Source organism: Daphnia magna, linkage group LG7 (genome assembly GCF_020631705.1).
Source record: "Daphnia magna isolate NIES linkage group LG7, ASM2063170v1.1, whole genome shotgun sequence".
In the NCBI taxonomy this organism is placed as follows: domain Eukaryota; kingdom Metazoa; phylum Arthropoda; class Branchiopoda; order Diplostraca; family Daphniidae; genus Daphnia; species Daphnia magna.
Genome location: NC_059188.1, coordinates 7,215,265 through 7,238,287, shown reverse-complemented (window position 1 = coordinate 7,238,287; position 23,023 = coordinate 7,215,265). Strand labels below are relative to the sequence as shown.

Sequence of the window (23,023 nt, the reverse complement as noted above, 5' to 3'; positions counted from 1 at the left end):
TTATGGTATTATCACATGTTTATGATACTTTGAGATTGTAAAGACTGTTGGCTTTCATGATCTGTTTTCATCACATTCAAAGATTTTTAATTGTCAACAGCTTAATTACATAAATGGTCGCATGGCTTAGATGGCAAAGCGCATGCCTAGTAAGCAGGAGATCACGAGTTCGAGTCTCGTTGGGACATATTAGTAAATTCTTGTGTAATTAAATTTCTGTGTTAATCTTTAGGGTTTAAAAAGATATCGTCTCTAAAAGTTTGTATAAATTGATATACGATATCTAGTCTAATGACAATAATGTTGATACAAAATTATGATATTATCACATGTTTATTATACTTTGAGATTGTAAAAACTGTTGGTTTTCATGATCTGTTTTCATAACATTCAAATATTTTTAAATGTCAACAGCTTAATTACATCAATGGTCGCATGGCTTAGATGGCAAAGCGCCTGCCTAGGAAGCAGGAGATCACGAGTTCGGGTCTCGTTGGGACATATTAGTAAATTCTTGTGTAATTAAATTTCTGTGTTAATCTTTAGGGTTTAAAAAGATATCGTCTCTAAAAGTTTGTATAGATTGATATACGATATCTAGTCTAATGACAATAATTTTGTTACAAAATTATGATATTATCACATGTTTATTATACTTTGAGATTGTAAAGACTGTTGGTTTTCATGATCTGTTTTCATAACATTCAAATATTTTTAATTGTCAACAGCTTAATTACATCAATGGTCGCATGGCTTAGATGGCAAAGCGCCTGCCTAGTAAGCAGGAGATCACGAGTTCGAGTCTCGTTGGGACCTATTAGAAAATTCATGTGAATATGAATTTCTGTGTGAATTTTTAGGGAAGATTCAGATATCGTCTCTAAAGTTTGTATAAATTGATATACGATTTCTAGTCTAATGACAATAACTGTGTTACAAAATTATGGTATTATCACATGTTTATGATACTTTGAGATTGTAAAGACTGTTGGCTTTCATGATCTGTTTTCATCACATTCAAAGATTTTTAATTGTTAACAGCTTAATTACATCAATAGTCGCATGGCTTAGATGGCAAAGCGCCTGCCTAGTAAGCAGGAGATCACGAGTTCGAGTCTCGTTGGGACCTATTAGAAAATTCATGTGAATATTAATTTCTGTGTGAATTTTTAGGGAAGATACAGATATCGTCTCTAAAGTTTGTATAAATTGATATACGATTTCTAGTCTAATGACAATAACTGTGTTACAAAATTATGGTATTATCACATGTTTATGATACTTTGAGATTGTAAAGACTGTTGGCTTTCATGATCTGTTTTCATCACATTCAAAGATTTTTAATTGTCAACCACTTATATACAGCAATGGTCGCATGGCTTAGATGGCAAAGCGCCTGCTTAGTAAGCAGGAGATCACGAGTTCGAGTCTCGTTGGGACCTATTAGAAAATTCATGTGAATATTAATTTCTGTGTGAATTTTTAGGGAAGAAATAGATATCGTCTCTAAAAGTTTGTATAAATTGATATACGATATCTAGTCTAATGACAATAATTTTGTTACAAAATTATGATATTATCACATGTTTATGATACTTTGAGATTGTAAAGACTGTTGGTTTTCATGATCTGTTTTCAACACATTCAAAGATTGTTAATTGTCAACAGCGTAATTACAGCAATGGTCGCATGGCTTAGATGGCAAAGCGCCTGCCTAGTAAGCAGGAGATCACGAGTTCGAGTCTCGTTGGGACCTATTAGAAAATTCTAGTGAATATTAATTTCTGTGTGAATTTTTAGGGAAGAAATAGATATCGTCTCTAAAAGTTTGTATAAATAGATATACGATATCTAGTCTAATGACAATAATTTTGTTACAAAATTATGATATTATCACATGTTTATGATACTTTGAGATTGTAAAGACTGTTGGTTTTCATGATCTGTTTTCATCACATTCAAAGATTTTTAATTGTCAACCACTTATATACATCAATGGTCGCATGGCTTAGATGGCAAAGCGCCTGCCTAGTAAGCAGGAGATCACGAGTTCGAGTCTCGTTGGGACCTATTAGAAAAATCTAGTGAATATTAATTTCTGTGTGAATTTTTAGGGAAGAAATAGATATCGTCTCTAAAAGTTTGTATAAATTGATATACGATATCTAGTCTAATGACAATAATTTTGTTACAAAATTATGATATTATCACATGTTTATGATACTTTGAGATTGTAAAGACTGTTGGTTTTCATGATCTGTTTTCAACACATTCAAAGATTGTTAATTGTCAACAGCTTAATTATAGCAATGGTCGCATGGCTTAGATGGCAAAGCGCCTGCCTAGTAAGCAGGAGATCACGAGTTCGAGTCTTGTTGGGACCTAATAGAAAATTCTTGTGAATATTAATTTCTATGTGAATTTTTAGGGAAGATACAGATATCGTCTCTAAAAGTTTGTATAAATTGATATACGATATCTAGTCTAATGACAATAATTTTGTTACAAAATTATGATATTATCACATGTTTATGATACTTTGAGATTGTAAAGACTGTTGGTTTCCATGATCTGTTTTCATCTCATTCAAAGATTTTTAAATGTCAACAGCTTAATTACATCAATGGTCGCATGGCTTAGATGGCAAAGCGCCTGCCTAGTAAGCAGGAGATCATGAGTTCGAGTCTCGTTGGGACCTATTAGAAAATTCATGTGAATATTAAATTCTGTGTGAATTTCTAGGGAAGATACAGATATCGTCTCTAAAGTTTGTATAAATTGGTATACGATTTCTAGTCTAATGACAATAACTGTGTTACAAAATTATGGTATTATCACATGTTTATGATACTTTGAGATTGTAAAGACTGTTGGCTTTCATGATCTGTTTTCATCACATTCAAAGATTTTTAATTGTCAACAGCTTAATTACATCAATGGTCGGATGGCTTAGATGGCAAAGCGCCTGCCTAGTATGCAGGAGATCACGAGTTCGAGTCTCGTTGGGACCTATTAGAAAATTCTAGTGAATATTAATTTCTGTGTGAATTTTTAGGGAAGAAATAGATATCGTCTCTAAAAGTTTGTATAAATTGATATACGATATCTAGTCTAATGACAATAATTTTGTTACAAAATTATGATATTATCACATGTTTATGATACTTTGAGATTGTAAAGACTGTTGGTTTTCATGATCTGTTTTCATCACATTCAAAGATTTTTAATTGTCAACCACTTATATACATCAATGGTCGCATGGCTTAGATGGCAAAGCGCCTGCCTAGTAAGCAGGAGATCACGAGTTCGAGTCTCGTTGGGACCTATTAGATAAATCTAGTGAATATTAATTTCTGTGTGCATTTTTAGGGAAGAAATAGATATCGTCTCTAAAAGTTTGTATAAATTGATATACGATATCTAGTCTAATGACAATAATTTTGTTACAAAATTATGATATTATCACATGTTTATGATACTTTGAGATTGTAAAGACTGTTGGTTTTCATGATCTGTTTTCAACACATTCAAAGATTGTTAATTGTCAACAGCTTAATTACAGCAATGGTCGCATGGCTTAGATGGCAAAGCGCCTGCCTAGTAAGCAGGAGATCACGAGTTCGAGTCTCGTTGGGACCTAATAGAAAATTCTTGTGAAAATTAATTTCTATGTGAATTTTTAGGGAAGATACAGATATCGTCTCTAAAAGTTTGTATAAATTGATATACGATATCTAGTCTAATGACAATAATTTTGTTACAAAATTATGATATTATCACATGTTTATGATACTTTGAGATTGTAAAGACTGTTGGTTTCCATGATCTGTTTTCATCTCATTCAAAGATTTTTAAATGTCAACAGCTTAATTACATCAATGGTCGCATGGCTTAGATGGCAAAGCGCCTGCCTAGTTAGCAGGAGATCACGAGTTCGAGTCTCGTTGGGACCTATTAGAAAATTCATGTGAATATTAATTTCTGTGTGAAATTTTAGGGAAGATACAGATATCGTCTCTAAAGTTTGTATAAATTGGTATACGATTTCTAGTCTAATGACAATAACTGTGTTACAAAATTATGGTATTATCACATGTTTATGATACTTTGAGATTGTAAAGACTGTTGGCTTTCATGATCTGTTTTCATCACATTCAAAGATTTTTAATTGTCAACAGCTTAATTACATAAATGGTCGCATGGCTTAGATGGCAAAGCGCCTGCCTAGTAAGCAGGAGATCACGAGTTCGAGTCTCGTTGGGACCTATTAGAAAATTCTAGTGAATGTTAATTTCTGTGTGAATTTTTAGGGAAGAAATAGATATCGTCTCTAAAAGTTTGTATAAATTGATATACGATATCTAGTCTAATGACAATAATTTTGTTACAAAATTATGATATTATCACATGTTTATGATACTTTGAGATTGTAAAGACTGTTGGTTTTCATGATCTGTTTTCATCACATTCAAAGATTTTTAATTGTCAACCACTTATATACATCAATGGTCGCAAGGCTTAGATGGCAAAGCGCCTGCCTAGTAAGCAGGAGATCACGAGTTCGAGTCTCGTTGGGACCTATTAGAAAATTCTAGTGAATATTAATATCTATGAGAATTTTTAGGGAAGAAATAGATATCGTCTCTAAAAGTTTGTATAAATTGATATACGATATCTAGTCTAATGACAATAATTTTGTTACAAAATTATGATATTATCACATGTTTATGATACTTTGAGATTGTAAAGACTGTTGGTTTTCATGATCTGTTTTCAACACATTCAAAGATTGTTAATTGTCAACAGCTTAATTATAGCAATGGTCGCATGGCTTAGATGGCAAAGCGCCTGCCTAGTAAGCAGGAGATCACGAGTTCGAGTCTCGTTGGGACCTAATAGAAAATTCTTGTGAATATTAATTTCAGTGTGAATTTTTAGGGAAGATACAGATATCGTCTCTAAAAGTTTGTATAAATTGATATACGATATCTAGTCTAATGACAATAATTTTGTTACAAAATTATGATATTATCACATGTTTATGATACTTTGAGATTGTAAAGACTGTTGGCTTTCATGATCTGTTTTCATCACATTCAAAGATTTTTAATTGTCAACAGCTTAATTACATCAATGGTCGCATGGCTTAGATGGCAAAGCGCCTGCCTAGTAAGCAGGAGATCACGAGTTCGAGTCTCGTTGGGACCTATTAGAAAATGCTAGTGAATATTAATTTCTGTGTGAATTTTTAGGGAAGATACAGATATCGTCTCTAAAGTTTGTATAAATTGATATTCGATTTCTAGTCTAATGACAATAACTGTGTTACAAAATTATGGTATTATCACATGTTTATGATACTTTGAGATTGTAAAGACTGTTGGCTTTCATGATCTGTTTTCATCACATTCAAAGATTTTTAATTGTCAACAGCTTAATTACATCAATGGTCGCATGGCTTAGATGGCAAAGCGCTTGCCTAGTAAGCAGGAGATCACGAGTTCGAGTCTCGTTGGGACCTATTAGAAAATGCTAGTGAATATTAATTTCTGTGTGAATTTTTAGGGAAGAAATAGATATCGTCTCTAAAAGTTTGTATAAATTGATACACGATATCTAGTCTAATGACAATAATTTTGTTACAAAATTATGATATTATCACATGTTTATGATACTTTGAGATTGTAAAGACTGTTGGTTTTCATGATCTGTTTTCATCACATTCAAAGATTTTTAATTGTCAACCACTTATATACATCAATGGTCGCATGGCTTAGATGGCAAAGCGCCTGCATAGTAAGCAGGAGATCACGAGTTCGAGTCTCGTTGGGACCTATTAGAAAATGCTAGTGAATATTAATTTCTGTGTGAATTTTTAGGGAAGAAATAGATATCGTCTCTAAAAGTTTGTATAAATTGATATACGATATCTAGTCTAATGACAACAATTTTGTTACAAAATTATGATATTATCACATGTTTATGATACTTTGAGATTGTAAAGACTGTTGGTTTCCATGATCTGTTTTCATCTCATTCAAAGATTTTTAAATGTCAACAGCTTAATTACATTAATGGTCGCATGGCTTAGATGGCAAAGCGCCTGCCTAGTAAGCAGGAGATCACGAGTTCGAGTCTCGTTGGGACCTATTAGAAAATTCATGTGAATATTAATTTCTGTGTGAATTTTTAGGGAAGATACAGATATCGTCTCTAAAGTTTGTATAAATTGGTATACGATTTCTAGTCTAATGACAATAACTGTGTTACAAAATTATGGTATTATCACATGTTTATGATACTTTGAGATTGTAAAGACTGTTGGCTTTCATGATCTGTTTTCATCACATTCAAAGATTTTTAATTGTCAACAGCTTAATTACATAAATGGTCGCATGGCTTAGATGGCAAAGCGCATGCCTAGTAAGCAGGAGATCACGAGTTCGAGTCTCGTTGGGACATATTAGTAAATTCTTGTGTAATTAAATTTCTGTGTTAATCTTTAGGGTTTAAAAAGATATCGTCTCTAAAAGTTTGTATAAATTGATATACGATATCTAGTCTAATGACAATAATGTTGATACAAAATTATGATATTGTCACATGTTTATTATACTTTGAGATTGTAAAAACTGTTGGTTTTCATGATCTGTTTTCATAACATTCAAATATTTTTAATTGTCAACAGCTTAATTACATTAATGGTCGCATGGCTTAGATGGCAAAGCGCCTGCCTAGTAAGCAGGAGATCACGAGTTCGGGTCTCGTTGGGACATATTAGTAAATTCTTGTGTAATTAAATTTCTGTGTTAATCTTTAGGGTTTAAAAAGATATCGTCTCTAAAAGTTTGTATAGATTGATATACGATATCTAGTCTAATGACAATAATTTTGTTACAAAATTATGATATTATCACATGTTTATGATACTTTGAGATTGTAAAGACTGTTGGTTTTCATGATCTGTTTTCATCCCATTCAAACATTTTTAATTGTCAACCACTTATATACATCAATGGTCGCATGGCTTAGATGGCAAAGCGCCTGCCTAGTAAGCAGGAGATCACGAGTTCGAGTCTCGTTGGGACCTATTAGAAAATGCTAGTGAATATTAATTTCTGTGTGAATTTTTAGGGAAGAAATAGATATCGTCTCTAAAAGTTTGTATGAATTGATATACGATATCTAGTCTAATGACAATAATTTTGTTACAAAATTATGATATTATCACATGTTTATGATACTTTGAGATTGTAAAGACTGTTGGTTTCCATGATCTGTTTTCATCTCATTCAAAGATTTTTAAATGTCAACAGCTTAATTACATCAATGGTCGCATGGCTTAGATGGCAAAGCGCCTGCCTAGTAAGCAGGAGATCACGAGTTCGAGTCTCGTTGGGACCTATTAGAAAATCATGTGAATATTAATTTCTGTGTGAATTTTTAGGGAAGATACAGATATCGTCTCTAAATTTTGTATAAATTGGTATACGATTTCTAGTCTAATGACAATAACTGTGTTACAAAATTATGGTATTATCACATGTTTATGATACTTTGAGATTGTAAAGACTGTTGGCTTTCATGATCTGTTTTCATCACATTCAAAGATTTTTAATTGTCAACAGCTTAATTACATCTATGGTCGCATGGCTTAGATGGCAAAGCGCCTGCCTAGTAAGCAGGATATCACGAGTTCGAGTCTCGTTGGGACCTATTAGAAAATTCATGTGAATATTAATTTCTGTGTGAATTTTTAGGGAAGATACAGATATCGTCTCTAAAGTTTGTATAAATTGATATACGATTTCTAGTCTAATGACAATAACTGTGTTACAAAATTATGGTATTATCACATGTTTATGATACTTTGAGATTGTAAAGACTGTTGGCTTTCATGATCTGTTTTCATCACATTCAAAGATTTTTAATTGTCAACAGCTTAATTACATCAATGGTCGCATGGCTTAGATGGCAAAGCGCCTGCCTAGTAAGCAGGAGATCACGAGTTCGAGTCTCGTTGGGACCTATTAGAAAATGCTAGTGAATATTAATTTCTGTGTTAATTTTTAGGGAAGAAATAGATATCGTCTCTTAAAGTTTGTATAAATTGATATACGATATCTAGTCTAATGACAATACTTTTGTTACAATATTATGATATTATCACATGTTTATGATACTTTGAGATTGTAAAGACTGTTGGTTTTCCTGATCTGTTTTCATCGCATTCAAAGATTTTTAATTGTCAACCACTTATATACATCAATGGTCGCATGGCTTAGATGGCAAAGCGCCTGCCTAGTAAGCAGGAGATCACGAGTTCGAGTCTCGTTGGGACCTATTAGAAAATTCTAGTGAATATTAATTTCTGTGTGAATTTTTAGGGAATAAATAGATATCGTCTCTAAAAGTTTGTATAAATTGATATACGATATCTAGTCTAATGACAATAATTTTGTTACAAAATTATGATATTATCACATGTTTATGATACTTTGAGATTGTAAAGACTGTTGGTTTTCATGATCTGTTTTCATCACATTCAAAGATTTTTAATTGTCAACAGCTTAATTACAGCAATGGTCGCATGGCTTAGATGGCAAAGCGCCTGCCTAGTAAGCAGGAGATCACGAGTTCCAGTCTCGTTGGTACCTATTAGAAAATTAATGTGAATATTAATTTTTGTGTGAATCTTTAGGGAAGATACAGATATCGTCTCTAAAGTTTGTATAAATTGATATACGACATCTAGTCTGATGACAATAACTGTGTTACAAAATTATAGTATTATCACATGTTTATGATACTTTGAGATTGTAAAGACTGTTGGTTTTCATGATTTGTTTTCATCACATTCAAAGATTTTTAATTGTTAACAGCCTTATTACATCAATGGTCGCATGGCTTAGATGGCAAAGCGCCTGCCTAGTAAGCAGGAGATCACGAGTTCGAGTCTCGTTAGGACCTATTAGTAAATTCTTGTGTAATTAAATTTATGTGTTAATCTTTAGGGTTTAAAAAGATATCGTCTCTAAAAGTTTGTATAAATTGATATACGATATCTAGTCTAATGACAATAATTTTGTTACAAAATTATGATATTATCACATGTTTATGATACTTTGAGATTGTAAAGACTGTTGGTTTTCATGATCTGTTTTCATCACATTCAAAGATTTTTAATTGTCAACAGCTTAATTACATCAATGGGCGCATGGCTTAGATGGCAAAGCGCTTGCCTAGTAAGCAGGAGATCACGAGTTCGAGTCTCGTTGGGACCTCTTAGTTAGTAGTAGTTAGTAAACGAAACCAGGAACCCACCATTGTCCAAAAACCTGTTGCCAAAAAGACTAAAAAGACAGAGACTATTAAACAGACACCCGTAGTAATTCCCGTGGGAGCAAATTCCATGGTTTCCCAGGTACCTCTGGGGAGTGAATCACAAGATTCACTCTCAGGAAGTACTAATAATTTGGAAACTGAAACCATGGAATGTGACACCGCTACCACTCCCGCATCTGTACCTCCGAAAGAAAATCCTTTGAAACCAATTACGAAATCCAAAATAGTAGCACCTCACACAGAGACAGAAGACCAGGAAACAGTGACAATTATCATGGAATCAATGGAACCCGACACGGGGGAAATTGATACCACTAATCCAGACAAAACTAAGGACCCCCTGAAAATTCCCACGGTACCACGAAGTAAACGATTTAAACCTACCCTGACGCCCCAAAATTCGAAACCCACTTCAGGCATTCCCGTACTCAAAAAACCTAACACATGACTTCACAATTAAAAATCGCTTCTATCAACATTGGAGGTATTCGATCAGTCGAGCGACGTCAAATTCTTTTAAATTTCTGCAGGGACGGTAATTTAGATATCGTAGGACTTCAAGAGGTAGCCTTTCACTCTTGCCCAATTATTGAAAGCTGTTACCACTTGCTAGCAAATGTCGGTCCCAACAAAAAGGAACAGCCATTCTAATTAGACATGGTCTGGAGTATTCTCGACTGCTTCTTGAACCTGACGGAAGGCTTATCTCTATTGACGTAAAATGTTTTACGTTTATTAATATCTATGCCCCGTCAGGTAAGCAGGTAAAGAATGAGAGAAACAATTTTCTTCGTCAAACCGTTCCTGCCTACTCGGTTACCACTCGACTGCCCTTCGTGTTGATGGGCGATTTTAATTGTGTTGACGACATCCAAGATAGGGCAAATATCCAATCCCTCCCTGTCCCAAGTAGTGTTGTTAGCTATGCTTTGAAGGAGATGGTTACTGGTCTTGATCTGGTAGACATCTGAAAAAAGCTAAATCATAGTGATCCGGGCCACACTTTCCATTACCACGACGGTTCTTCTAGGCTTGATAGGATTTATGCTAGTCGATCGTTTGCGGATAAATTTTTAAATATTTGTTTGCAGCCTTTATCGATTAGTGACCATCAGTCGGTACAATCCACACTTACTTGCAATCTTGATCTCCCAAATCGTAGCAGACCACCTGCCGGATTGTGGAAACTAAATACTTCAATATTGTCAGAAGAAGGTTTTCAGAAATACGTAACCAATTTCATTCAGGAATCTGCTAATCATCCTCTTAGGGAAAGTAATGTAGCAAATTGGTGGGAGAGTGTCCTGAAACCGGGTATCAAGCGTATTTCGATGGATTATTCCAGGCAAAGAGCAAGGCTGATAAGAGAAACTAAGTTTTTCTATCAATCTTGCATACAGGAAATGGCCGAAGCAGATACCATTGATTGGGTTGCCTTTCAACAGTTGAGAAAATTTTCAAAGTCTTGGGAGGAGAGCACACTCAAAGGGTATGGGATTCGTTCCCGCTGCTTCGATGGGCCAGATGTAGAGGAAGCAAGTATTTTTCACATAAATCGTGCCAGGAATAATTATCGAAAATGTTGCATTGATAAGATCATTGCCCCCAATGGCACTTGCTTATCGACCAAAGAGGAAATTTCAGCAGAAATTGTTGCTCATTTTACAAAATTTTTTAAGACTCAACCTTCTCCTGACATACTGGCAGGGTCTGAGTTCCTTGAAGGAGTAAGAGATTGCTTTAAGCCAACCCCAAACCTAACAGCACCAATTTCCCTTCTTGAGATTAGAGCTGCTCTAATAGCAATGAAGTCAAACAAGTCCCCTGGCACCGATGGCATTCCTTACGAGTTTTACGTAGAATTTTGGGACGTGATCGCACCCCACTTCTTGGATATGTTTAATCATATCCTGGAAAGGGAAACTCTGACGTCTTCGCAGGGCCAAGCGGCGATCAGGCTAATTCCTAAGTCTTCGGGACTTTGTGGAATTTCTAATTTTCGGCCAATTTCTCTTTTGAATTGTGACTACAAAGTCATGGCATCTGTCTTAGCGAGACGATTGAGGCCAACACTATCTTCTACCATAGGGCCTCATCAAAAAGGTGGGGTACCTGGTAGATTGATTTTTGATAATTTAAGTCTTTACAGAGATGTCATTCAATTTGTTGATGACCGGGGATGCCATGACTCTTCCAACTCTTTGATTCGGGGTATGGGCGCTGCCATTGTTGGAGTTGACTTTGAAAAGGCCTACGACCTGGTTAACAGGGAAGTCCTCTGGAGGATTCTGGATGTCATGGGTTACCCCACCACTTTCATCCGTTGGTTACAGATTATGTATTCTGTAACAGGAATGTCAATCCTCAACGGATCGGAGGTGGCTGGGGTGATAAGTGATATTCAGTCGATTCGCCAGGGATGCCCCCTATCTGTCCATCTCTTTGTTCTATACATTGAGCCTTTGCTTGTGCGTTTATCTCGAGTTCTCAAGGGTATATCATTGTTTAATGAAAAACTCACTGTCAGAGCCTTTGTTGATGACGTCACCATTTTCGTTTCTTGTGACGAAGATTTTACCAGGGCAGGACAAATCCTTGATATGTTCTGTCAGTGGACAAAGGCAAGGATGAATAAGGAGAAAAAAAAGCCCTGGGACTCGGGACTTGGAGCTCTAGATCAATTTGGCCTCTTGAGTGGCTTGTGTCAGCGCCAACATTGTCCCTGTTAGGAATTAAATTTTCCCATTCCATAGAAGAGACAGCTAGTAGGATTTGGAATGATGCATTTAGCTCTTTAAATGGTATTCTGCGAGAGAATGCCAGTCGACGGTTTAATATTTACCAGAGGGTGCTTTTCCTCAAGTCGAAGGCTCTCTCCGGAACTGTGTACTTTGCACAGGTATTACCTTGTAATCCAAAAATGGCTGACCAGATTTCAAAGGCTGTCATGAAATTTCTATGGATGGGAAAAATAGAAAGGCCGAAGAAAACCGTAATTTTCCGTACTGTCAAAGAAGGGGGTCTGGGAATGGTCAACACACACCTCTTTTACCGTTCCCTTTTCTTGTGCCCCTTGTACAAAGTCCTGATAGGCCCCAACAGCCCAGAAAGCTCTCTACTTCGGTATTGGATGTCCTTTCCTCTCCGAACCTTATTGCCACTCTACAAGGACAACACCACACCTGTAGCAGTCATGAAGAGACCATATTACCTTCAGGAACCCCTGCATCAAATCAAGCAACTTTTCGCATCTTCCATTCTGGTGCAGGGGAATCCAATGGTACATCGGAAAACATATAACCATTGGATCCTGGAGGTAACGACAATGGGAAAGCTGGAGATCCTGAGGCCTAATCTGGATTGGCCACGAATCTGGAAGGAGACTGCAGCCCTTCCAACTAACATCAGAGAGACCATGTTCCTGTTCAACCAGCGACTTCTCCCTACCAGGACCAGATGCCATCGGTTGGACCCCACCAAGGACGCAACATGTCTAATTTGCAATCAAGACCCGGAAACCGATGAGCATCTGATGTACCAGTGTCCTGAACGACTCACCGTTTGGAGCTGGTTGGAAGGAACTATGCGTCAGATGGGCTGCAGTTCGTCAAACGAAGATTTGATACGTGGCCATTTTGGTCCAGTAGGAAATCTCCAGCTTTCATTCACTCTTCTGGCTGCTTATCTCTACATCAACTGGAAGGCAAGGAATAACCTACGCACACCATGTCAAGAAGAAGTAGAGAGCCTCTGGAAAGTCCTTCGTAAATCTAGATCCCAATTCCCTGTTTAATTTTAATCATACATTTTAGTACATTTTGTTTATTTTTGTTTGTTTTGAATTTCCCATTCCCAGTTTTATTGGCCTTTGTTTATGTTTTTTTTGTTGTTGTTGTTTATATTTCACACCACCATTGTCTTCTGCTTTGTTTTTCTTTTGTTTATTTTTCTTGAATTATCCCACCACCGCAAATTGCATTTGTTTGTTTTTGTTTTGTTTGTTAATATTATGATCCCCACCATTGCCAGATTTCGATTATTTCCCCTTGCCAACGTCTGCATCCGACAGCCTAATTGTTTTGCTTTATTTTGTTTTAATGCCCTAAATAGCTGATACCATGAGCCAATAAAAGATAATTTTAATTAAAAAAAAAAAAAGTTTGTATAAATTGATATACGATATCTAGTCTAATGACAATAATTTTGTTACAAAATTATGATATTATCACATGTTTATGATACTTTGAGATTGTAAAGACTGTTGGTTTTCATGATCTGTTTTCATCAAATTCAAAGACTTTTAATTGTCAACAGCTTAATTAGATCAATGGTCGCATGGCTTAGATGGCAAAGCGCCTGCCTAGTAAGCAGAAGATCACGAGTTCGAGTCTCGTTGGGACCTCTTAGTAAATTCTTGTGTAAATAAATTTCTGTGTGAATCTTTAGGGAAGAAATAGATATCGTCACTAATAGTTTATATAAATTGATATACGATATCTAGTCTAATGACAATAATTTTGTTACAAAATCTGATATTATCACATGTTTATGATACTTTGAGATTGTAAAGACTGTTGGTTTTCATGATCTGTTTTCATCACATTCAAAGATTTTAAATTGTCAACAGCTTAATTAGATCAATGGTCGCATGGCTTAGATGGCAAAGCGCCTGCCTTGTAAGCAGGAGATCACGAGTTCGAGTCTCGTTGGGACCTCTTAGTAAATTCTTGTGTAAATAAATTTCTGTGTGAATCTTTAGGGAAGAAATAGATATCGTCTCTAATACTTTGTATAAATTGATATACGATATCTAGTCTAATGACAATAATTTTGTTACAAAATCTGATATTATCACATGTTTATGATACTTTGAGATTGTAAAGACTGTTGGTTTTCATGATCTGTTTTCATCACATTCAAAGATTTTTAATTGTCAACAGCTTAATTAAATCAATGGTCGCATGGCTTAGATGGCAAAGCGCCTGCCTAGTAAGCAGGAGATCACGAGTTCGAGTCTCGTTGGGACCTCTTAGTAAATTCTTGTGTAAATAAATTTCTGTGTGAATCTTTAGAGAAGAAATAGATATCGTCTCTAATAGTTTGTATAAATTGATATACGATATATAGTCTAATGACAATAATTTTGTTACAAAATTATGATATTATCACATGTTTATGATACTTTGAGATTGTAAAGACTGTTGGTTTTCATGATCGGTTTTCATCACATTCAAAGATTTTTAATTGTCAACAGCTTAATTACATCAATGGTCGCATGGCTTAGATGGCAAAGCGCCTGCGTAGTAAGCAGGAGATCATGAGTTCGAGTCTCGTTGGGACCTATTAGTGATTTCTTGTGTAATTAAATTTCTGTGTTAATTTTTAGTGTTGAAATAGATATCGTCTCTAAAAGTTTGTATCAATTGATATACGATATCTAGTCTAATGACAATAATTTTGTTACAAAATTATGATATTATCACATGTTTATGATACTTTGAGATTGTAAAGACTGTTGGTTTTCATGATCTGTTTTCATCACATTCAAAGATTTTTAATTGTCAACAGCTTAATTACAGCAATGGTCGCATTGCTTAGATGGCAAAGCGCCTGCCTAGTAAGCAGGAGATCACGAGTTCGAGTCTCGTTGGGTTTCTATTAGAAAATTAATGTGAATATTAATTTTTGTGTGAATCTTTAGGGAAGATACAGATATCGTCTCTAAAGTTTGTATAAATTGATATACGACATCTAGTCTAATGACAATAACTGTGTTACAAAATTATAGTATTATCACATGTTTATGATACTTTGAGATTGTAAAGACTGTTGGTTTTCATGATCTGTTTTCATCACATTCAAAGATTTTTAATTGTTAACAGCTTAATTACATCATTGATCGCATGGCCTAGATGGCAAAGCGCCTGCCTAGTAAGCAGGAGATCACGAGTTCGAGTCTCGTTGGGACATATTACTAAATTCTTGTGTAATTAAATTGCTCTGTTAATCTTTAGGGTTTAAAAAGATATCGTCTCTAAAAGTTTGTATAAATTGATATACGATATCTAGTCTAATGACAATAATTTTGTTACAAAATTATGATATTATCACATGTTTATTATACTTTGAGATTGTAAAGACTGTTGGTTTTCATGATCTGTTTTCATCACATTCAAAGATTTTAAATTGGCAACAGCTTAATTACATTAATGGTCGCATGGCTTAGATGGCAAAGCGCCTGCCTAGTAAGCAGGAGATCACGAGTTCGAGTCTCGTTGGGACCTCTTAGTAAATTCTTGTGTAAATAAATTTCTGTGTGAATCTATAAGGGAAGAAATAGATATCGTCTCTAATAGTTTGTATAAATTGATATACGATAGGTATACGATAGGTAAGCAGGAGCTCAGCTGACAGTCGTCTGCTATGAGACACATATTGTGTATTTCAGCTCTCATCTATAGTAAATTTTCAAATAAAATAGTGACACCTGTATGTTGAGCTTAGGCTCAAATAAGAGATAGATTCTCAGTGCATCGAGTGTGTGACTCTTATTGGATACTTTCTGCTAACGTAATAATAATCTTCCCAACTGAAAGCCTACTCTGACAGACCTACTCATATTTTGCCTCAGGCAAAATTCATTGTTGTGGGTAAGCCAGAGAATACTTTGCTAGTCTACCTTGAACGTCCCCGTTACCTGGCATGCCAGACGACGAGGGAATGGATCTGGAAGGGACGGCAGGGGAGGCTAACGATGGGGGGAAAAAATGCATGCACAGGAACTGTCAGAAGAAACTCACACAATTAGGCCAAGGTAACTACAAGTACTGCTCAAAACAGTGCAAAAACATTTGCTCTCTTTTGCGATCAAGGGACAGATCAAACAGTAACATTTCACAGAAGCGACAACGAACAGAAAGCGAAAAGGATTTTAGCAAAATGGCTCCAGAAGACTTTATTAGCATCATCCAAGAACTAGAAGCAGAAAATGTTGAACTATCGGAAAAGTACAACAAGCTACAAACTGAAATGGACAAAATCCACATCCAAATTGGCAAAGGTACTCTTGATTGGATTTTTAAGAAACACGAAACAGGGCAACAAGACAGCATAACTCCGTTTGGGGCCTCGAAACCAGCATCCTTCGCTGGAGGTGCCAAATCAGTAACGTTAATAGCTAAGCTGGACCCAGAATTAGATACCACCAATTTGGATGGTAAGTCAATGGATCAGTTTTTTAAAAGCAACGAACAATGGCCCACACTCCAACACTTCTCAAAGAGAAACAACGAAGCTCGCCTAGTTTTCAACAATGCAGCAGATGCCAAGAAGGCAGAACAGATTATAAAAGAAGATCCTAAACTAACCGGGACGGTAAAATCAATCTCAGAACAGAAATTAAATTACCCGGTTGTTGCCTTTGCCACCGGAACAAATGATTTAGAGGAACTTCAAACTGAAATCAAATACCGGAACGAGCTGTTGCGAGGCAACATAAGCAGCATCAAAATCCTGTCCAGAGAAAAGGGACATGTAAAAATTTATGTGACATCCAAGAAGGCGCAAGTAGCAATCCTAAAAGCAGGTATAATCCACACGAATATCAATGGTTTCAAGAAACACAACATTAAAGAAATGAATCTCAATCGGGAAATAAGATCGTGTTTTAAGTGCCATAAGCTAGACCACATCTCTCCCAACTGCCCATCAAAGACAGAAGTCTGTGGAAAGTGCGCAGAGAAGACACACAAAACAAAAGAATGTGAGCATCTGGACAGTAAGTTCAAGTGTGTTAACTGTAAAAATGGTAAGCATAAATCGGATGACCCAAAATGCCCGGAGCGGATTAAGGCAGTAGATAGGCTCAAAAAACTCTTATCATAAATGACAGAGAAACCTAACAACTCAAATAATCTGAAATGCATACAAATTAACCTACAACATTCCAAAACGGCCTCACTACACTTTTTTAAAATTCTTGTAGAACTACGTATAGACATTGCCCTTATCCAAGAACCCTACGCGTGTATTAATATTTTTAATAATGAATTGCATGTCCCTTCGGTGCCCGATATCTATCTCGTCCATCAAAACCTTGATAGGAAAGATCATGCCTATGGAGCCATAATCCTAACTAAACGAACGATTCTGGCGGAAACAGTACCAAACCCGGTAAGCAATGAATGCATAGGTATTAAAATAAATGTTGATGAGCCAATCTTTATCTTTTCAACTTACTGCAGGCCATCCAATTGCAAATTGGACGCAGTAATAAACATTTTTAATAATCCTAATTTTAATCATTTCAAAACAACAATAATAGGTATGGATGCCAACGCAAAAAATAAGCTCTGGGGAAGTAGTCGCACAGACAAGAAGGGAGTAGAACTTGAACACCTCATTATTAAAAATAACTTGAATGTTGCTAACGTCCCAAATTCCAAACTAGAGTATATACCCTCAAAAACTTCTAAAGTGGATGTCACACTTAATGGAGACAAAGTAAAAATTTCGGGGTGGAAATTCTTGAATACTGTATCCCTCTCCGACCACCCATACATACACTTTGAACTTACGGTTGGCCGACCAAACCGACAGCCAAAAGAACCAAAAGTACCAAAATTGACCAACATAGATAAAAGTAAATTAAGATCAACATTGGATAGTGAACTGCGTAATCTAAATGTAAATTGGGATGGTTTGCAAAGCGAAGCAGACCTAGATGGCATTGTTAATAATATAACTGCAATAATAGGTAATAGTGCAATTAAATCGGAACTGCCAAGAAACAAACAGAGCAAAAGCGAATTAGATTTTTGGACGCCGGAACTGGATAAACTGAAGGCGGCGATGCGCACTGCAAAGGCCAAGTATGACAAATTTCTCAAAGCCAATAACATCAAGGATAGGAAGCGTACCAGTAAAGAGAGTTCACCGCAAGAAACAAATTTCCGCTCAGCCAAACGGATGTATCAAAAAGTGCTAAGAAAAAGCAAAGGAAAAGCGTTCGAGAACTTCTGCACTATAAACATGAATAAGGACTTATTTAAGAGCCTCAAAACTTTGTCCAGTAGTCAGAACACCAGCCAAGTGCCCACGGAACTTGTTGTGGATGGAAGGTCTATGACGGAAGAAGAAGAGATAATCAAAGAGCTAGGTAACAGTTTTTTTCCTGCCCCAAAACCAATTGGCCCAGAGCAGGAAGAAATTATCAACACGTATGCAAACTACAAGAAAGCAAGCGCAAATGAAGTAAAACCAACCATTACTAGTGAAGAAGTAGAAGCAGCAGTCTTCGCACTAAACGCAAGCTCGTCTCCGGGCACAGATGGGATCTCAATCTCAATTATACAAGAGGTATATTCATTACTAGCTGATACCCTCCGGATCTTATACAATAAATGCTTAAACCTCAAATACTATCCTAAGCAATGGAAGGACGCGAAGGTAACTATACTTAAAAAACCCAATAAAGAGTCATATAAAAATGTTAAAAGCTTCCGACCAATTAGTGTTCTGAATTCCCTTGGTAAAATATTTGAGAAAATTATTTAAAATAGGCTAACATGGTTGTCGGTGACGGAGAAATGGTTTGGAGAGAGTCAACATGGATTTCGTCAAGGAAGGTCGACAGTGAGTGCCATGCACTCTATGGTCAGTACAATCGAAACAAACCGTGAAATCAGAGGGTACACAGCAGTGGTTTTTCTGGACATAAGCGGGGCGTTTGATGGGGCTTGGCCGGCAGCGATACTGGCCGCACTGACCAAAAGGAAGTGCCCACTCTATCTCATTGACATAATCGCAAGCCTGCTCAAGGATCGGACCGCGATAATCAAAACAAATCAGGGTCGTTTCAAATGCTCAATACGAATAGGGTGCCCACAGGGCGGAGTCCTCTCTCCATTCTTGTGGATCATCCTGGTGGAAGAACTCATAAGTATGTCTTATCCTTTCCCCCACAAAATAATTGGCTACGCGGACGATATTGCTATCGTCTGCTGGCACAAAGTTATTGATATTGCCATACGCAATTTCCAGCTAATAGCTAACGACACAGTTGCAAAATGTGATCGCTATCTATTAGATATAAACGCACTTAAAACAATTCTCATGATTTTCTCAAACAAAAGAACAATAGAGCCTTGTAATATTAAAATCAAAGAAAACATCATCTCACCCTCTGCGACTTCCAAGTTTGTCGGTTTCGAATTAGATACCAAACTCAGTTGGAAATCACATATTGAGGAAAAGTGTCGGGCGACCCAAAGACAAATCCACATTCTGAGGAGATGTTTAAGGCGCACTTGGGGTTTAGACACAAAAAAACTGGTCACTCTCTACAAAACTATTATTGTACCCAAACTCCTTTATGGATGCTCCGTGTGGTGTCGAGTTATTCTAATCAAATCATACAAAACCAAATTGCAAACTGTACAAAGAGAAATGCTCAAATGTATCACAAGATCTCTAAAAAATGTGCCCTTAAATTCCCTTTTAATTATTTCAAATCTCTTACCTATTGAACTAAAAATTCTTGAATTTTCGGTCAATTATTATCTTTCTCATAAACATGTCGAGTTTTCTCCCTCCTCTGCTGCAACTATTGGTGCGGTACTGCATAAACCAAAACTCGATCAAACAATGGACAACACACGAAAATTCCACTCGCGAAGGCACCCACCATGGGAGCTGAGCAAACTGAACTACAGATCAGAAGATGAAACTCCACTTTCACCAGAGGAAAACGGCCTGGCCATCTACACTAAAAGCCACAAATGTACAGCAGGAGTAGGTCTTGGGATTGTCTGTTGTGCATCAAATGTAGTCGTCCAAACCACACAAGAGAAATTAGCCGCAAACACAACTGAAAACCAGGCGGAAATCCTAGGCCTGCTAGCTGCACTGCAATATGCTGTTGCAACTAAGAGCAATTATACTAGCTGCAATATTTTTTGCAAATCTGTCCCTGCCCTCAAGGACTGCACAAAAAATGAAAAACTGAACGAAACAGCAACCACCTGTAGAAAGCTGTGCTTTGACAATCGGGACCACATTCATCTCAATCTAGCCTCTGCTAAAGAAGCAGAAGGTATTGATCTCGCAAAAGAAGCAGCGAAAGCTGCCCTCGACCTTGGCTCGCAAGTAACTAAAAATCAACCCTGGTCAATAGAACTTCTCAAAGATAAGATCAAGACGGAAATTCAAAAGCTGTGGAGTGACGAGTGGGCTGGCAGCAAAACAGGGACGCACACAAGAAGATTCTTCCCGCGACCATCGGACGCCAGCTGCTTAAATGGAAGCTACATACATCAGGAAATAACCCAAGTTCTAACGGGGCATTGCAGACTAAATCACCATCTCCATCTCATCAAAACAACCTCATCACCTCAATGTGAGTGTGGCCATGGCGACGAAACAGTAGAACATTTTCTGTTCCACTGTGCACGGTACGCAAATCAAAGATCACTCTTCATCCAGGCGTGCTCAGGCAGCAACAAAGCGTTTCCACCATCGCTCGAGGACATCCCAAAGTTCCGGTGCATATGGAAAGAGTTTAAAGACTTCATCCTGACGACCGAAAGGTTAAAAATAAAAATATGTAGTACCGCCCAAAGTCTCAGCTCGCAACAAACATAAAGCCCACCACAAATCTTAATGTTACCCGTCACTAGCGAATCAAACAAAATGCCCTCCAAGCCATTGCCTTTTCCAGCTCGTCTGTTCTCGTTTCTTCCCTTCTTCCCTCTTTCTCTTCCTTCTTCTCCGTCTTCTCGCCGGTCTGTCTTTCTCTCTATCACTCGTCAATGCGCAAAACCTCTGTACTAACGTCCTTTTTTATTCTGCTCTCGTATAGTTTTAAACTGATTGTATAGCCTTGTAATAATTGTTATATGTTAAGCACAACAACACATGAGCACTGTAACTGTATGGTCTGAGCTAAGGCAACACTCAAATCTGAGTAGGCCTTTCCATAAAAAAAAAAAAAAAAAAAATGATCTGTTTTCATAACATTCAAATATGTTTAATTGTCAACAGCTTAATTACATCAATGTTTGCATGGCTTAGATGGCAAAGCGCCTGCCTAGTAAGCAGGAGATCACGAGTTCGAGTCTCGTTGGGACCTATTAGAAAATTCTTGTGATTATTAAATTCTGTGTGAATCTTTAGGGAAGAAATAGATATCGCCTCTAAAAGTTTGTATAAATTGATATACGATATCTAGTCTAATGACAATAATTTTGTTACAAAATTATGATATTATCACATGTTTATGATACTTTGAGATTGTAAAGACTGTTGGTTTTCATGATCTGTTTTCATCACATTCAAAGATTTTTAATTGTCAACAGCTTAATTACATCAATGGTCGCATGGCTTAGATGGCAAAGCGCCTGCCTAGTAAGCAGGAGATCACGAGTTCGAGTCTCGTTGGGACCTATTAGAAAATTCTAGTGAATATTAATTTCTGTGTGAATTTTTAGGGAAGAAATAGATATCGTCTCTAAATGTTTGTATAAATTGATATACGATATCTAGTCTAATGACAATAATTTTATCCCTGAGGGTATATATGTATATATACCGAAGGACTATAACAATTTTAGGGTGTGGGGTATAGGGGGTAGGGTAGTAGTAGTAGATCTCAGAAGGTTTAATGTCCATTATGTATTTACATATACGTTTCTTCCCTGAATGACCAATCGTCCCCAAATGTTGTTCAAAATTCTGTCAAAATTTGTATCGTGGTATAGTGGTTTTTTCATTTGATTCTATAACAGTTTAAAAAAATTAATTTGCGTAATTGTTACCTAGCTGGTTGCCGAATCCTAGGCAGTGAATTCGCTTTAGTTTGCGTAACCTTACAACTGTCAATGCGTTGCAGTCAGTGCAGAAGGTTGTATAACAGTAATTAAACAGTAAGTTTTTTCTTTAACAAAATGTTTTAAACAGTAGATTTTTATATATTTTTTTATATTGCAGTAGTAAACATGCTGCCAGAACGGAGACTATGGAGAAGAAAGTTACACAGCGGCGACAAGATAAATTATTTTTGATGCTATATTCACATGTATGTGTGTGATAGCTCAGCGGTAAGGTGTTGGGCTCATAACACCAATATCAATAGATCAATACTATATGAAACACAAAATTTATTTAGTTTTTTCCTTTTTATGCGTATATTTTGTTAAATTTTTAAGTCGCTTAGTATGTCTTAAACTTAAACTATCCTAAATAATATTTATATGGTTACATTCCCTGAAATTGCTTTTACAAGACCATTCAATTTGTTGTCTATTTTTGAGGAAAAATCTTCATCTAATTCACGATTGCATTCTCATTTTTTTTATAGATTCAGCACAAAATTTGTCATTTTATCCTCTTTTAACTGATCAAGAGGGTATAGCTCAGTGGTATAGCATTCTACTGCAGATCGGGATGTACTGATTTCAAACCTGGGTGCCCCCTTATGCTTATTATTAATGTAATAAATGACACAAAGTGAATGAACTTACGGATCATGGAATTTCCAAGACTTTGTATACTCAAGAAATACTTAATCAATTGATTTATTTCTGAAATTGTACGTACGGTTATTGAAGCACACCATGTTTCTCATTTAGATCAAATTTCTTTTCTACCAAGAAACCAAATTAGCTGTTGTGTAAAGTCTGTT

At 36.3% G+C, this 23,023-nt stretch overlaps 1 long non-coding RNA gene, 17 other non-coding genes and 1 pseudogene across 18 annotated transcripts; all 19 read left to right on the top strand.

The window, feature by feature from the left end:
• Positions 1-743: 743 nt before the first annotated feature.
• On the top strand, positions 744-816 carry Trnat-agu. The gene has a single exon. It is a non-coding gene; the product is annotated as a tRNA-Thr (tRNA).
• An 867-nt stretch (positions 817-1,683) lies between these two features.
• Trnat-agu lies at positions 1,684-1,756 on the top strand. Its single transcript has one exon. It is a non-coding gene; the product is annotated as a tRNA-Thr (tRNA).
• Positions 1,757-1,997: 241 nt separating this feature from the next.
• Trnat-agu lies at positions 1,998-2,070 on the top strand. The gene has a single exon. It is a non-coding gene; the product is annotated as a tRNA-Thr (tRNA).
• Positions 2,071-3,252: 1,182 nt separating this feature from the next.
• Trnat-agu lies at positions 3,253-3,325 on the top strand. Its single transcript has one exon. It is a non-coding gene; the product is annotated as a tRNA-Thr (tRNA).
• A 241-nt stretch (positions 3,326-3,566) lies between these two features.
• Positions 3,567-3,639, top strand: Trnat-agu. Its single transcript has one exon. It is a non-coding gene; the product is annotated as a tRNA-Thr (tRNA).
• A 554-nt stretch (positions 3,640-4,193) lies between these two features.
• Trnat-agu lies at positions 4,194-4,266 on the top strand. Its single transcript has one exon. It is a non-coding gene; the product is annotated as a tRNA-Thr (tRNA).
• A 555-nt stretch (positions 4,267-4,821) lies between these two features.
• Positions 4,822-4,894, top strand: Trnat-agu. Its single transcript has one exon. It is a non-coding gene; the product is annotated as a tRNA-Thr (tRNA).
• A 241-nt stretch (positions 4,895-5,135) lies between these two features.
• Positions 5,136-5,208, top strand: Trnat-agu. Its single transcript has one exon. It is a non-coding gene; the product is annotated as a tRNA-Thr (tRNA).
• Positions 5,209-6,076: 868 nt separating this feature from the next.
• On the top strand, positions 6,077-6,149 carry Trnat-agu. Its single transcript has one exon. It is a non-coding gene; the product is annotated as a tRNA-Thr (tRNA).
• Positions 6,150-7,017: 868 nt separating this feature from the next.
• Positions 7,018-7,090, top strand: Trnat-agu. The gene has a single exon. It is a non-coding gene; the product is annotated as a tRNA-Thr (tRNA).
• Positions 7,091-7,331: 241 nt separating this feature from the next.
• Positions 7,332-7,404, top strand: Trnat-agu. Its single transcript has one exon. It is a non-coding gene; the product is annotated as a tRNA-Thr (tRNA).
• Positions 7,405-7,956: 552 nt separating this feature from the next.
• Trnat-agu lies at positions 7,957-8,029 on the top strand. Its single transcript has one exon. It is a non-coding gene; the product is annotated as a tRNA-Thr (tRNA).
• A 241-nt stretch (positions 8,030-8,270) lies between these two features.
• Positions 8,271-8,343, top strand: Trnat-agu. Its single transcript has one exon. It is a non-coding gene; the product is annotated as a tRNA-Thr (tRNA).
• A 4,585-nt stretch (positions 8,344-12,928) lies between these two features.
• On the top strand, positions 12,929-17,229 carry LOC123474514 (annotated as a pseudogene).
• Trnat-ugu lies at positions 13,988-14,060 on the top strand. Its single transcript has one exon. It is a non-coding gene; the product is annotated as a tRNA-Thr (tRNA).
• On the top strand, positions 14,301-14,373 carry Trnat-agu. Its single transcript has one exon. It is a non-coding gene; the product is annotated as a tRNA-Thr (tRNA).
• Positions 15,557-15,629, top strand: Trnat-agu. The gene has a single exon. It is a non-coding gene; the product is annotated as a tRNA-Thr (tRNA).
• A 4,484-nt stretch (positions 17,230-21,713) lies between the features above and the next one.
• Positions 21,714-21,786, top strand: Trnat-agu. Its single transcript has one exon. It is a non-coding gene; the product is annotated as a tRNA-Thr (tRNA).
• A 374-nt stretch (positions 21,787-22,160) lies between these two features.
• On the top strand, positions 22,161-22,976 carry LOC123474429. The gene is made up of 3 exons (XR_006649281.1): positions 22,161-22,265; positions 22,330-22,439; positions 22,700-22,976. It is a non-coding gene; the product is annotated as an uncharacterized LOC123474429 (long non-coding RNA).
• The last annotated feature ends 47 nt before the right edge of the window (positions 22,977-23,023 follow it).